Source organism: Mauremys mutica, chromosome 1 (genome assembly GCF_020497125.1).
Source record: "Mauremys mutica isolate MM-2020 ecotype Southern chromosome 1, ASM2049712v1, whole genome shotgun sequence".
Classification (NCBI taxonomy): Eukaryota; Metazoa; Chordata; order Testudines; family Geoemydidae; genus Mauremys; species Mauremys mutica.
Genome location: NC_059072.1, coordinates 59,092,790 through 59,107,702, shown reverse-complemented (window position 1 = coordinate 59,107,702; position 14,913 = coordinate 59,092,790).

The window sequence follows — 14,913 nt, the reverse complement described above, 5'->3', positions numbered from 1 at the left end:
GAAACTCGTGTGCCCCCCTAACGGCACACGGACTGCCCCCGCCGTCCGCAGCGGCAATTCGGCATGCTGCTTGGGGGCAAAAACACACAGACTGCCACCCCTTGCAGATTGCCGCCCCAAGCACCTGCTTGGAATGCTGGTGCCTGGAGCCGGCTCTGACTGTAGGAGAGCTCACGCTGCATCTTTTTAAAAGGGTGTAGCATTGGCTCCTCTTGAGCATGCTGTCCTACTGCTCCAGGAGACATTCTGCAAGCCACTCTCCCTGCAGGCAGGCTACATCTGGCCATGCAGTGTACCTCCTCACCCACCCACCATTGAAAATGCCGTCTGAGAAACAAAAATCTAAATCTAACCTTGCATTGTTTTACTTTGCTAAAACATTGAGAAATGGTTGGTCCCAGAATTCCACAGGGATAGCTGGCATCAAACAAGACTTTGTGGGAGTGATCATGCGAGTCCTTACATGTTCTGCAGTAGGAGGCACAAAAGTACGAGGCAAATGTAAGTGGAGGCTACAAATGGATGTAAATAAGGTTGTCACTTCTATGCCTGCTCCCGTACACTCAAGAAAGCAGGGGGCAAAAAGGGACAGGGAGTGGGTAAAGAATTGATGTATCAGAGGAGGCCTGGACTGAAGTGTTATCCTTAGTGGACAAATGGGGGAATAATGTAGGGGGACACTTCCACATTGACATTATTCCTGCAACAAGACTAGAATAGGTGGTGTGCAACTGCTCTCCAGTAGACGTAAACCTGGATTCTATTGCACCCTGTCCTGCTCATCACTTCTCACCTTGCACTTTCATGCACAACACTCCTCATCTGCAAAGCTGTGAAACTGAGAGGAAGATAAACTTTACTTTACTTGCTTCTGAATAGATGGAGGGAAATGGAGAACCAAAGTTCTCCAATATGGGTACCTCAAAAGTCACTCTTTCCTCCACAAGCGGAAGATGAACTGTACAGTTACACCAAAACTGCTCCTAATTTGCTACCGAATCCCATATATCACTTTTTATACACTGAGTTTTCCATTTTTCTACTTATTCTGAGGCAGGGAAGAAAAGAATGTATATAAATAACATTACTGTCACTAACAAAACCAAAGGAAACACATAGTAAAGGTGAAGTTTAAAACAAACTGACCCTGCAATTCAGTTTTGAGTTCTGTCACAACTAGAGTATAATTAATGTCACAATTTTACAAAGTGTTCCCAGTTTGGTTTGTCTGACAATGGCCCCAAAATTAACTGATGGCAATTTATCTTAAATCTAATGAAAGCTGTGCATGCAAAAAATAACTTAAACCCTACAGTCTATCTCCACGGAGCTTTATGATGTTAAAATGGAATATTGACCTAAAGTGTTAATTGCAGTTCTTAAATAGGTCTGTCTTAATTATTTAATTCTGGAGACATGCATGATATATAAAATGAGATAAAATGTGCATTTACTAGCAAGAAGTCTTCTTAATCAGCATGATAGTTACTGTTGGCCAGACAAGTGCTTATGAAGTATGGCATTGCTGTCGGCAAAACTATTTATCTCTATGACACTGTATGTCACTTTTGAACTTCGACTTGACATCCATAAAATTACATTTTCATCAAACTGAAAGATCAAGCTTCCTGTGCTGACTCACTAGGGTCAACATTTTGCAAATGACTGGATTTACCACTTGAACCATAAACCCTTTGTGAATAATTTTGTGCATTGATGTTTGATAGCCTAGGGCTCAGATCATAATTTCTGAGCCAAAGAAGAGGTGTCAAAGGAAAATGAAGTTCCTTTCTGCATACAGGATGACTTACTCAAAAGTGTTTTCTCATATGGTAGCTGTTAATTCGCTGTCTAAATTGTTGAGTTCCCAAACACAGTAAACATCCTAGCATGAATACCACTTCCTAAAAGTATTATTTTTCGTGTCTTTGCAGTAATTTTAAAGGTCAAGCTACCTCAATTGTCCAAAAGATTTTAATTGATACCGGAGATATTTTTTCAGCTGGGAAGCTTTAGGATGATTCCCAGGTAGCATTTACAGACCCAGCTGAGATCTGAATTTAAAATGAGCATTCAGAATACAAAAGATGCTGTTTGTTACAATTGACTGGGGTGATTAGTGTGTTTCATCTGTCTCAATCCCTGCAGCTTAAAGATGGATGAGATGTAACACACAGTTGGATATTTGATCTTGAAAATAGTGGTAGCCTATCAGACCCTGCATGTCTTGGTTACATATCAGAACTGCTGATTAGACCTTGATATGGAACTTTTATTCATAGGTGCAGTATTTAAGTAAAATACTTACATTTAAAGTATGTATTAGAAACTGTCGTCTTTTGCTCTTTATCCTACCAGTGTAATATGAATGAACCACACCCAGGTCTGTGCCTATCAGGTCCAACTGAGGCCTATACTTATGCAGCATATAGGTTACAGTAACATTTTAAAGAAGTGATCTAGTCTTATATTGGACCAGATCCAGAGATCTTTAGTCAGTTTTCAACTCAATCCTTGCTCAAACCATTCATTTCACCAACAGTGTTAAAATATCTGAGTTATTACAATCGCTATTCAAAGTTGTTTCTCTCTACCCAGAGGAGAAATTAGTTAGACTCAATTGCCCATTATGAAACTGAGGGACTGCAGTTCTTCAGTTAATTTATGCTCTTAGAAAGAGGTGCGCATGTTCTAAGTAGTAACTAGTTATAGGAATGCTGGTCAGGTCCTCACCTGAATAAAAGAAGATATGATGTCTGTTTTTTCCCCTCGCGATTAAGATGTAAATTCTCCAGTTCAGTCAACAGTTTGTCATTGTCTGATGTCGTAAGGATAGGCAGAAACTTTTTGTTCCATTCAAGGTAATATAATACTTAATTACAGTCCTCATTCAACACTAGAATTGTTGCTAGTGTTTTTGTTCAGGCTGAAAGAGAGAGATCTATATTTCTTGACATTTTCAAGAGGAACAATTCAGATAGCCAGACAAGGATCCTCTACTTTCTGATCTCCTGTCCAGGTGCTCTTAACTTGAGAGAAGCAAATTGCCATAGTCAACTAGCCTCTTTTTCATCAGTTTTGAGGGGTGGTCTTTTGATTGATCTCCTTCTCAACAGGCAGGTATCTCAGTGAATATACAATACATGCTTCATATGTCATCTTCACTGTACTTATGGCTTTATTTCTCACAACCTACTTGCAATTAAATTTCTACCTGGGCTTCTGTTAAGCCTTTCGTAACTTTTAAACTAGTTTGTTGTTGTTGCCATTAGTCAATATAAACTTCCTGCAGGGTCTTGCATCAGAATCATGATCTGCTAATAATGAATATAGTTGGGCATGGATATTTCTTCTTCAGTTTGTCTTTTCTTTTGAGGCATACTTGTTCTTATTTCACTGTGGTCCAAGATAAATAGTTTTGCAAGGTTTTAATTACTGCAGGTCAAACATTGCGATCATTAAGAGTAGCAATATCTCAGAATTTGTCTTTCTTTTTACAGTAGGGCCATAACCAACTAAGTGATTCCAAATATTCCTGATTTGAATTGTGCCTTTGGCCTCTATCAAATCTCTACAATAGCATAAAGTGAATTTCTGGATCTAAACACCCATTTAATTTTGAGATCCAGCTTTGCAGTTTGTCACTTCAGGGTCTTGCTGTTCAAAGTTATCTATAAGCAGTTTTGTTTCTGTATAGATTTATAATGGAGAAAAATAGATCAAGTCTCCTAGATATTAATAGCATTAAATATTGTATAGTAGACTATTGGTAGTATTAGACCCGCAATAGAGGTCTCCCTATGGGATGGGGAGCAGGCAGATACTGGACACAGTGTTGGTATATAATACTCTAAATGCTCTTTATTGATTACAAAACAAACCTTACTCACTCTACATTCACACCCCAAACATACTATACCAGAGTCCAAAGGTCAGAATGGGCCTGATGGCCAGTCAAGATTCCTTCCGATCATAAGATCATAAGATGCGGGGAGCCAGAGAAAACCACATCTATATCCACATGAGGCTCTGGATCAATAAATGACTCCAATTTGCAGAAATCATAGGCAACCATTTATAGTCCATTCTGTCATATCATCGGTTCTTTGCCTTTGTTTACTAGGCCTTCTACCCACACAATTGCAAAGAGACAATCCTGGGCAGGCCACCATGAGCCAAGGCGTGCCATTTCCTCCAATTCTTATGCAATTTTATATCTTTTCAGCCAGTGTTGTTTCCTTTTCTGCTGATTCTCTGTATTTTTCTTGGAACATAACAAGATTGTTTTTGCACAAATAGTTCTAATAGTTCTTGACCTTAAGTTCTTGCGTCAGTTGCCAACTTGCAATGCACGTATTCATGTCAAGCACATGTCATTCATACTAAGCCTCAGTGACCTATAACATATTACATGGATATATGATTCACAATGTATATTGATTATAGATAGATAGATCCCAACAGTAGGACCTGTTCTTTTGCTCATTATAGGCGGAGCTAGCACCATTGAATAAAGTTGCCCAACTCTTCCCATTATAAGACCCTGTTTTCACATACTTCTCATTTTGCCAAACTTTAACCATTTGGGCTGACATTTTACATACCAGACACCTGCCTCAGGCTAAACGTATGTTTGGAAAATTTCAGAAAAAAAATTCTGAGAATGAGTATCAGAAAAAATACCCATGTTACATTCTGGCAACCAGCTCTAGCATCTGCTTTCTTTGGAACAGAAACTTGAAATTTGGCAGGGAGGTAATATTTGGTTCAGGGATGTGCCTCTTGCCATCTCTGAGAAAATCTGCCCAAATTTAGCCAGGTTATAAGCCTTTGAAAAAGTACAGTGTGCACATCCTCTGTCGAATTCATCAATTTTAGCAGCTAAAATCTCCAAAGATCCCATCCTTCCTGAGCATGCTTCATTCCCTCACTGCTCCTACACATGATCAGACTGTGGATGCACTACCCCTCATAGGACAACTGAGCATGCTCCAGTCCAGAGCTATGAGGGCTCTTCAGGACTTTCCCTGTAACTGCTGGTCCCAGCTGCCTTGGCTGGGGTGAGGCTGGGCACTGAAACTAAGAGCAGGGAACATGTCTCTTGGGTGTTCTTAATGACTCCTCTGCTGGTGCCTAGGCAGTGTAGAGAAGAAGTTGCCTGATTTGAATGCAGAGGGAACAAGACAGGAGCAGGTAAGTTGGGTGGTGCAGAGCACTCAAACTAAAGTAGTATGTGCCAGTAAAATAACCCTTAGAGAGTTGTGACAGGACTGGAAGGCAAGGACAAGGGGAAACATGGGAAGCCAGCCCTTAATGTGGGGAAACATGGGAAGCCAGCCCTTAATCATCTTGGCAGTATCTTAAGCACCTGTTCTGGTCTTAACACAGATATTCATGCAGTTTGACAATTTGGTTAGCATTTCAATTAATAAAACATTTCCATAAAGAATCAATCATGCTTCCAAGTTCTCATCTTTTATGTAGGTTTTAATTACTTATTAATCGTTTACAGCCTTGCTTGGACTATTCATTCTGTAAATTAATTTGGGCATTTAAATCCCAGTAACTTTAAAAAGTCTTTACTTTTTACATCCAGTTTCTCTTCAAGAATATGCACAATCACTTTTGTCTGGCACACTATGGTGTAGTATAGGTGATGCTGGGTGGAGGAGCAATATAATACTATTCTTAAAGTTAGCATCTTCCTGACTTGGTACAGGTGCTTCCTGGAAAATGCTGCTTTTTCTAATCAATGAGAACCACATATGCCTGCCAGCATCTTTCTAAATGCATTAATGTTCCTTTCTACAGCATATTGGGTTAAGAGAAGCAATATGAAAGATACTATACTCAACCAAATCCACTTCTCAGATATAGTCACAGATTTCACTTTAAAGAACTAACAATAATATGTCATTACAGTCAGAATTCTTTGAATTAAAGTCTCTTTAATAGAATCAGCACAAACACTCCAAATTGTCTGGAAATGATGTATGATACAATGTCAGTACAGAATACAGACTGTACATCAGCCTTCACACATGCAAAACTAATATTGAAGATGGTTCAGGAAATGAGCAATGGTAATTCAGTTTTAATGCTTTAGTAAGCTGTCATCTCATTTAGTAAATCTATATGAAGCATTATGCACCATTTTTTTTATTGTGATCAGTCTAGGCTTAAAGTGCTTTTATTACAGTCATCAACATTCCATCCGTCTGAACAGTAAAAATGCAGGGCATGTGTTATTTCTTTTATAAATATTAATGGATACAATATAACTTTTCAAGAAATAATTTGATCATATTTGTTTGCTGTAAATGAGTTATAATCTCGGGGGAGGGTGTTATTTTACTAGTAAAAATATATATACCGAAATTCAAGAATTTCTCTGTTGTGCAACACATCCAGGAAAGCTTTCCTGCCTACACAATAAAAATGATGTGCACTAAAATATTGCCATTGAATTAAACTATTGCAATCAATATTATTATCCTGGGAACTTTTTAAAATCCACTCCAGGATTCTCAGTTCTTTTGGGTTGCTTTGAGGTTGCCCATGAAGATGGTCTGGTCTCTGTATCTCAGCTAAGTTATTTCCATAATGGTTGGTTTTACCAGAATCATCCATCTTTGCTGCTCCATCAATGGCCATTATTGTATTATGCCTTTTTTACTGCAAAAACATGTTTAAGCATTTCAGTGTTTTGTCTTTGGTGATGCTGTTGAATTGTTTTTCACTACATAGATATGTTAAATGTTTGACACTAAAGCATCCCACAATCTGCATGACAGCTAAAATTGGATGAATCATTTTTAGTAAGTGTAATTAATTATTTTTGCTTCTCTTTCTGTTCATGAATTATCTGCAGCAGATTGCAACTTTTGTTAATTTGTTATTCAAAACTATATATCATATTTCTCTGAATAATTCTTGGTCCATGGTCTAACTGTGAACAGTTTAAGTGTTCAGAATTCAAGCAGTTTTTATTGGACTCAGCTCACATGGCATATTTCTGTCCGTCCTCCCCCAATTAGATTAACATAACTCTGAGATTCAATTTTCTGTTTGAAATGCTCACATTTTTTAATTCAGATTTTATTTTCCATGATATTCTCCAGCAAACAGAAAGAAATGTGCAATAAACAATTTATCCAACTAATTTAGCAAACTTTTCTTGCACAAAACCTATGAGTAGATTAGTTCCTTATCTTTATTCATTATTGAAAATAATTCCATTTTGGTGATTTTTTTTAACTCTGTGGGTTCCTTGTTTTCTGGGACAGTTCTGTAGACTCACAGAAATGGGTGGTAAGCACCTTGACTTGTCTAGTCCAGGCTCCCATGCTGATACAGAACAAAGTAAACCTTCTAGATCATCCTTGATAAGTGTTTGTCTAACCTGGTCTTAAAAACCTGCAGTGACAAGGATTCTACAACCTTCCTTGGAAACTTTTCCAGTCCTTAACTATCCTTGTAGTTAGAAAGTTTTTCCTAAATATCGAACCTAAATCTCCCTTGCTGTGGATTAAGTTGATTACTTCTTGTCCTACCTTTAGTGGACATGGAGAGCAATTGATCATCATTCTCTTTATAACAGCCCTTACTATATTTAAAGACTTTTCAGTCCCCACTCAGTCTTCTTTCCTGACAACTAAACATGCCCATTTTTTTAACCTTTCCTCACATGTTGGGTTTTCTAGACCTTTTATCACTTTTGTTGCCCTCCTCTGGACTCTCTCCAGTGTATCCACATCTTTCTCTAAAGTGTGGTGCACAAAACTGGACACAATATTATGCACTTGTCTTTATTGAATTTCATTATCAAGATATGGACTTTGTCTGCACAAACTGTCAATTAAAGTTGTGTCCTCAAGTGTATTCCTCCGAGAGTAGATTTCAAGGACTTATCCATTACTACAGTTTACAAGGACTTCTAGCTCTAGTGAGCTATTTCCCAGGTCACTTACTCCAGTTTCCATACTCCAAATAGCCATATTTCAAGTGAACATGTCTCTCTTCCAAGTATATTGCTTCAATGTGATTTTTATTCTGTTCTCTCCTTGGATGAGTGTGCAAACGCTTCTGGTGTAAATGTTTGTGCATAAAAAAATTAAAATTTGCACATTGAGATGCCATTGTTGCAGGGATGTAAGAATAAACTCAGTTACTTAAATTTAAATGTTTACAGAAAGTGAAAACAAGCAGGAATGTGAATATAGGCAAATTGAATTCATTTAAAAGGATGAATATTTGTTGTACATTGTCATGGGACAATGGCAGAGAATGACAGGAAGTCTCTCTTCTAATATGGAACAAAGACTTTTATCTGAATAAGGAAAATAGGATGATTCCTTTAGTAAGTCTCTCCTCTTCCCCTTGGAGAGCTTCTGCCTAGAGCCTTCCATACATACCCCACTTCCTCCCCCAGCTTGGCCTAGTGATAGAATTTTAAAGAAACACTACTCATATTCACCAATATTTTTGACATTCTTTACCCAGCTTTAATTAAAATAGCCAAAAATAAAAACTATGAAACAAGAGAGGAAATTCAGTTTTCAGGCTTGCATTTAGAAAGGTTTGAGAACCGTAAGTGACCTTGCTTACTCTATTGGCTGTAATTCATATGCATAATGGGGTTATCCTGGATCCACAAGGTCTGATCTATGACCAGACTATAACCATTCCCTTGGAAGTGACCCCTTTAGTAGGCTGAACCCCAGAGACACATATACTTCCAACTGGGGCAGGCCCATGGCCTCCATGACTACAGACCTGAGACATCAGACATAACTTGAGCTGTACCCTGTCAGGTTGCAATGTTCTCCGTGAGTATTTGCAGTGACAGCAGGCAGCCTTTTTCAAAACAAAGTAAAAATGTATTAGTCACTTGGCATAAAGAATCAGAAAGTCCATAGATTAACATAAAGAAATAAAGATTAAGACATAGTCCATCTGGTCAAGCCTGTGCCATCAGCCAGCCAAGCAGCTATGGATTCCATTTCAGGCTTTGTCTCTCTAACCTTTTGGTAGACCCAGGAGTGAGCAGTCATGCCTCTTCTGAAAACCAACTCTTATTCCCTTTCAGTCAGTCCTTTGTCTCCAGGCAGAACCCTGGTGAGTTCAGATACCTTGCCTGCTGGAGTTTCCCACTGTTTGTGTTGATTGTTCGGTTTTTGAGGGCTTCCATTGTCTTTTCATATTCTCTGGTGATAGGGGTCAGTTTCAACCAATTCTTTAATTCCACCCCAGACAGGACCTACATAAGATTTTAAAATATTTCACAGAATTCCCACTTATCATAGGTGGTGAGTTGAAACCTATGTGAGAATTAAAATATGCCATAGTACAAGGGCTGGATCCAATTAATCTTGGAACTAATTCCCTGAATTTACCAGTACTGGCCACACAATTGACTGTCACTTGTTCCATTTGAAGTATGGAAACTGGAGTAACTAAGGAAATAGCTATCTGGGGCTAGAAGTCTTTGTCTCTGCACTAATGGATAAGTCCTTGGCACCTGCTCTGTGGGGAATACACTTGAGGACACATTTTTAATTAATTTGTGCAGATAGGGTCCGGAATGGACAGAGTGGGAGAATGGGTCACAAACTGTTCCCCCGCCCCCTCCCCATGTATTCCTGAAGATATACCCTGCCAGTAACATTTCTGTTTTATATGCATAGTGATTGCTTAATAGGAAGTAAGCGTTGACTAAATGTGTTCATATAACATAAGAATTAACCTAATCCTTCCCTCAACACTGAATCAGAATTTTATTGAGCTTCCAAAAAGCTTAGACCACATTTTTACCTTCTTTCCTTCCCCACATTCTTCTTCTTTCCTAGTTTTAGCTGTCACTGGAAGATAAAATACCAAAATAATATGAGAGATCTCCTTTTCATGAGATTTCCAGGGCCAATTTTGGTTGTCTGGTAGGTTCAGATAGCACTCATATAAGCATTTGAATTTTGTGGGCTTTTCCAAAATGAATGGAACCTGCCAAGTGCCAAAACTTTATCTATCATTAAAAAGAAAACATTTGATCCTTCATCTCCTTGTTTGTTTGGATGATTTAGGAGGAATCTCATGATGAGGAATCCTATTCTCAGAGGTGTCTTAAAGTGGGAACATTCGAAACTTCACTCCTGGGAATAAATTCTGCCTTTGTTTACATGCTGTGCAACCTCACTGAAGTTAGTGAGGTTGCATAGACTGTAAATTATGGTTGAATTTGTTCCTTAACTTGAGTAGTTAAACTGTGTGAGGTGGGAGTTGAAATATTGTCATGTCCTCTTAGACTTTAATTGCAGTGGGCTTTATATTTGTAATCTTTTCAAGGAGTTGCATTACCTTGGGCCAGATCATGCACTGTACAGAAAACCCTGCAGAATGATACTTGTAGGAGAAAGGAACTCCATGAGAGTCCACTCACAATTTCTTTGCAGGGGGAGGGTTAGGTGTTCTTCCTGTATCTTGGAGAACCTGCTTGAAGCCATGATCTTCTGGCCTAAGATCCTGTGCCTGTGCACTTGACCTAAAGTCTTGTGTCTGTGCACTACCTGCTGGCTCCCTAAAGTTTCCTGTTGGGTTGGTTCTGATGGTGTTGCACTGACAGACCTTGAAATATTCCACAGCAGAAAGAAGCTTCACTCAGAGCCTAAGGCAACTTCTTAACCTGTAGAGCTGGTGGAAGGGCTATGTCATAGTAGCTGTACAGTTCCCATGGATCATTCCTACACTGGATGATCCTGACTGAGCCAGGTTTACACCCCCTTTTTGTGCTGCTGGAGTGGCATAAAGAAAACATAATAATTCCAGTGTTTAACTTAAGCTCCAGAAGCTGCATTTTTTTAAAATAGCAAAAATAATTCTACTTACTCTCATCTGTTCAAGGTTTTATTTGCCATCTCTTGGGATGTACACAGTACACATAATTTGGCCACTTCATTTGCATCTATTTTAGCTGACAACTTGTAGACAAAGATTCAGCCCAATGTTTATCACAATGGATGACTTATAAACCCCCTGAAAAATGAGGTTTCAAATAGAATAGGAATGGTGACAGGCCTAACTATAGTTGCAGTAACAAGCCTGCTATAATACCAAATGTTAGTAAGACATAATGGCACCCAAGGTTGCTTGCACTGTTCTGATTGTACTGTGTTTTCAGGAGGTGAATGAAAGTTAATAATATGGTCATGGTATAATGAAACTTAGTTTTTTATTACCACCAATACAGCTGTAGGCAAGTGAGAGTATAATTACATCAATGAAGATGAAGAATCATCCTTCTAAAGGAGATTTTCAAGTGCATCTTAAAGCACCAGGACTAGATGAGGGGGCTTCCCAAGTCTGAGGGGCAAAGACCAGGAGAAGCAACTGTATTGTTTCTTTAATGTTGAGAGCGAGTCAATCACTGTATAATTATGAAGACTTCTTGCTGAAAAATGAAAGACGCTGTTGAGGAAGATTGCTATTGTGTCAGCTCTGCAAAGGGAGACAGAAGAAAAGGAGCTGGGTTTGTGGTGGCACTATAGGCTTTCTATAGAAACTAAGAAGGAAATGCAAGGATCAGTGACATTGGTACACAAAGTGCAGCCTGGGGCAAGGCAGAATAGTTAAAGATATACCAAGAAAAATAATAGTAATTCCAGTTAAAATATTATCCCACATTAATTAAGATGAGAATAAAGAGAGTGCTGATTGGAAGAGGCATGGAAGTACATACCATTAGCTGCAACATTCCCCCTACAAAAAGTAATTTCCAAGGATACCTCCAAATAAGGACTCAACTATCTAAAACTAAGCAGGCAGGACGGACCAGTGGGTCAAAAAACCTAAAGAAAGATTATCAGATTCTCCTGGGCTTTTCCAGCAAGATCTGACTGTTAGTTAATTCCAATTATTGTGTTTCTTGCCCATAGATTAGAACATCTTTGGTAATATAAACTTTATAATTCCTTACTTTTAGCATCACATGTGAGTGCTTAGTGCAATCTTATACATAAAGAGAGAGCAGCCTGTTATTTTAAGGTCTGATGTTGTAAAATATGGCTTCGTCTTCAACATCCCAAAAGTAGAGCTGGTCAGGCAATGTCTTTTGGGGGATGGGGTTTGTTTTGTTTTTTCAATGAAAAATTTGAGTTCTCAGCAAAAAATCAAAAACCTTCAATCCATAAATGCTAGTGTGGTGTCAGGATCTTGGTTGAAGGTAGGCAGAACTAGTGACACAGGAGCTTGGGAGCCAAGAACTGAAGCCAGGGGTCAAAGTCAGTATCAGGGTCAGGAGTCAAGCCAAGGATCAAAACTGGGAACAGACTCGGGAATCAGGCTGAGGATCAAAAACAGGTATCAGGGTCAACTTTAGGTTTTCTGGGGTTGACCAGGACTCAGAATCCAAGTCAGAGCTGAAGTCAATACTTGGAGTTCAGAAAGAGAGAAGCAGGACAGTCATGGCAGCTAGCTAAGGATCAGCATTGTTGTCTGGACACTTCCTGGTATGCCCCATGGGCTCGGGGATCACTAAGGCAACTGTCAGTCAGATCGCTCAAGATAGAATTTCTCATGGCATGCAACCTCCATGGATTGTGAGTCACAAAGAGTGTCCAGGCTATAGCTGGCACCAGGTGGCAGTGTGTGGATGTTGGTTGACTGGTAGTTCTGCAGGCCTGGGTTCAAGTGCCACCAATTCTTATACTCCCAGGACAGATTTTTCTGGATGGGCCACATGAAAAGCTTCCATGAGATTAGGTTCATGGACCTGGGATGCTGGCTCCCAGGATTGCTCCTTGAGACCACAGCCTTCCCAGTCAATGAGATATCAGGTGGAGTCATGTTTCATGTTCAAGTCTAACATTTCATGGGCCACATATTTGTCATGACCCTAGACCTGTACTAGGGGAGGGGGCGGTGGTTTTCAACGTGCAAAAGGGTTGTCAATGTATGGACTCAGTAGCGATATATGAAACACTGGGTGTACCCTGAAGGATGTGGGTAGTCAGAGCTGAATGGTCACAAGATTGATCACTTGGCTGATTGGATATGGGCTGAAGTACTGGTGATCCCATTTGCAACTGGGCTATTTCATATGGAGGTGTTATGCTGAGAGCCATACCTTCTGTTCCACAGCAAACACTTGGCCTTCCCAACACTGACCATCAGCATGTCACTTGTAGTCCCTGTTTGCACTTTCAAAATATTTTACTTCCCTTCTGGACCTTGTGGATTTGCTGGACCCAGTCAGCAGCTCTGGGATTCATAGAAGTGATTGGTATAGCTGGATGGAGACAGGGATGGAACCCAAAGTTTTTGTAAAAAGAACATGGCCAGCATTGTTGTAGGTGAACATTGCTGTAGGTGTTGTAGGTGCTTGCGGCTGAAGGACTGACCAAGCAAAATGGTCCCCAGAAGGGTCTACAATCACCTTCAAACCCTCCTACAGCTGATGTCATCTGACACAACTCTGACTAGCCCTGAAGGTATTCTGAAGTGCATGGGCCAATTCATCAGAGAAATAACTTACAAAGCAAAAGCTATGAATTCAGACTATGTGATGAAAGGACCACAGACCAACAGCCTTCTCAGCTGCAGCATGGCAGCCATGATGGACCCAGTGAGAAAGGTGGAAGAATTTGATTGAATACTTGGTGATATTGGACTTTTGAAAGAAGACCCAATACAATTAATCTTCAGACAATGCTGTACCATATAGTGTACATACACATCACAGGATTCCTATTCTAGTGCTTCATAATGTGGAAAATGAATTAAAGGGAATGGAGCAGACTGAAGTAATCGAGAAAATCTCTGAACCAACAGCATGGGTACCAGTTATAAATAAAAATGGAAAACTATTGAAGCAATTGTGAGAGAAAAATATATCCTCCCAACACTGGTTGGCTTCCTCCCCAAAGTGAAATGAGCTACAGTATTCTCCAAGCTGGACTCCTTGAGTGGATTCTGGAAAATTCCTTTAGCCAAAAAAAACCCCAACTGCTAAACTGGCTACATTTATCACATCCTCCAGCAGGTCAAGTGTCCCTCCAGCAGCTGCCTGGGCAGGGAGAGGAAGGGGTGGGGCCAGAGCCAGAAGAGAAGAGGCGGGGCCAGAGCCTCTTACAGCCATGCTGCCTGGAATGCTGCCTGGTGAAGCTCAGCAACCCAGCTAACTGAGAGAGAGCCTGGCTGCTGCAGCAGGCTGCCCCCCGCCCAGGCTCAGCTTCTGGGGACAGCAGCCAAGTGAGCCGGAGTCCCCCCACCCTCACCCCTCCAGCATGCTCAGAGTCGTCTCCTGTCCCCAGAAGTCGAGCCTGGGCAGGGAGCAGGCTGCCACTGCCCCATCCCCAGCCAGGCTCTCTCTCAGCCAGCTACTGCTGCACACAGAGCAGGCCAGGGGGGATGGCAGGGTGGGGCTTCGACTTGCTCAGCTGCTATCCCAGAAGCCAAACCCAGGTGGGAGGCAGCCCACTGCTGCCGCAGCCACACACTCTCCCAAGTCCCAGGAAGCTGCTGTGCTGCATCGGGCAGCATCTTGGCCTGGCTGCTAGGGAGAGCACAGAGTAGCTGAACATGGTCGGGGGAGCCGGTGCAGTGGGATGACAGAGCCCCCAGGTAACGTGGGGTGAGGAGGGGACAGGGAGAGACTGGAGGTCCCAGGGCGGGGGCAGGATGGGGAGGAGACACATGGGGAGGTCACATGTCCTCCCCTTTAGCTGGTGCTCCCCCCCCAGTATGGAGAGGCAGCAGTTGTCTCCTTGCCCTGAGACAGTAAAAGCAATTTGAGAATTGACTGCACCACTTAATGTACCAGAACTGAGATGCACACTGGGGATGGTAAATTACCTTGGTCAATACTTATAAGATCTTGGAAGAGACTAGCTGCTGATTTATGCAAATTCAGAGGACATCATT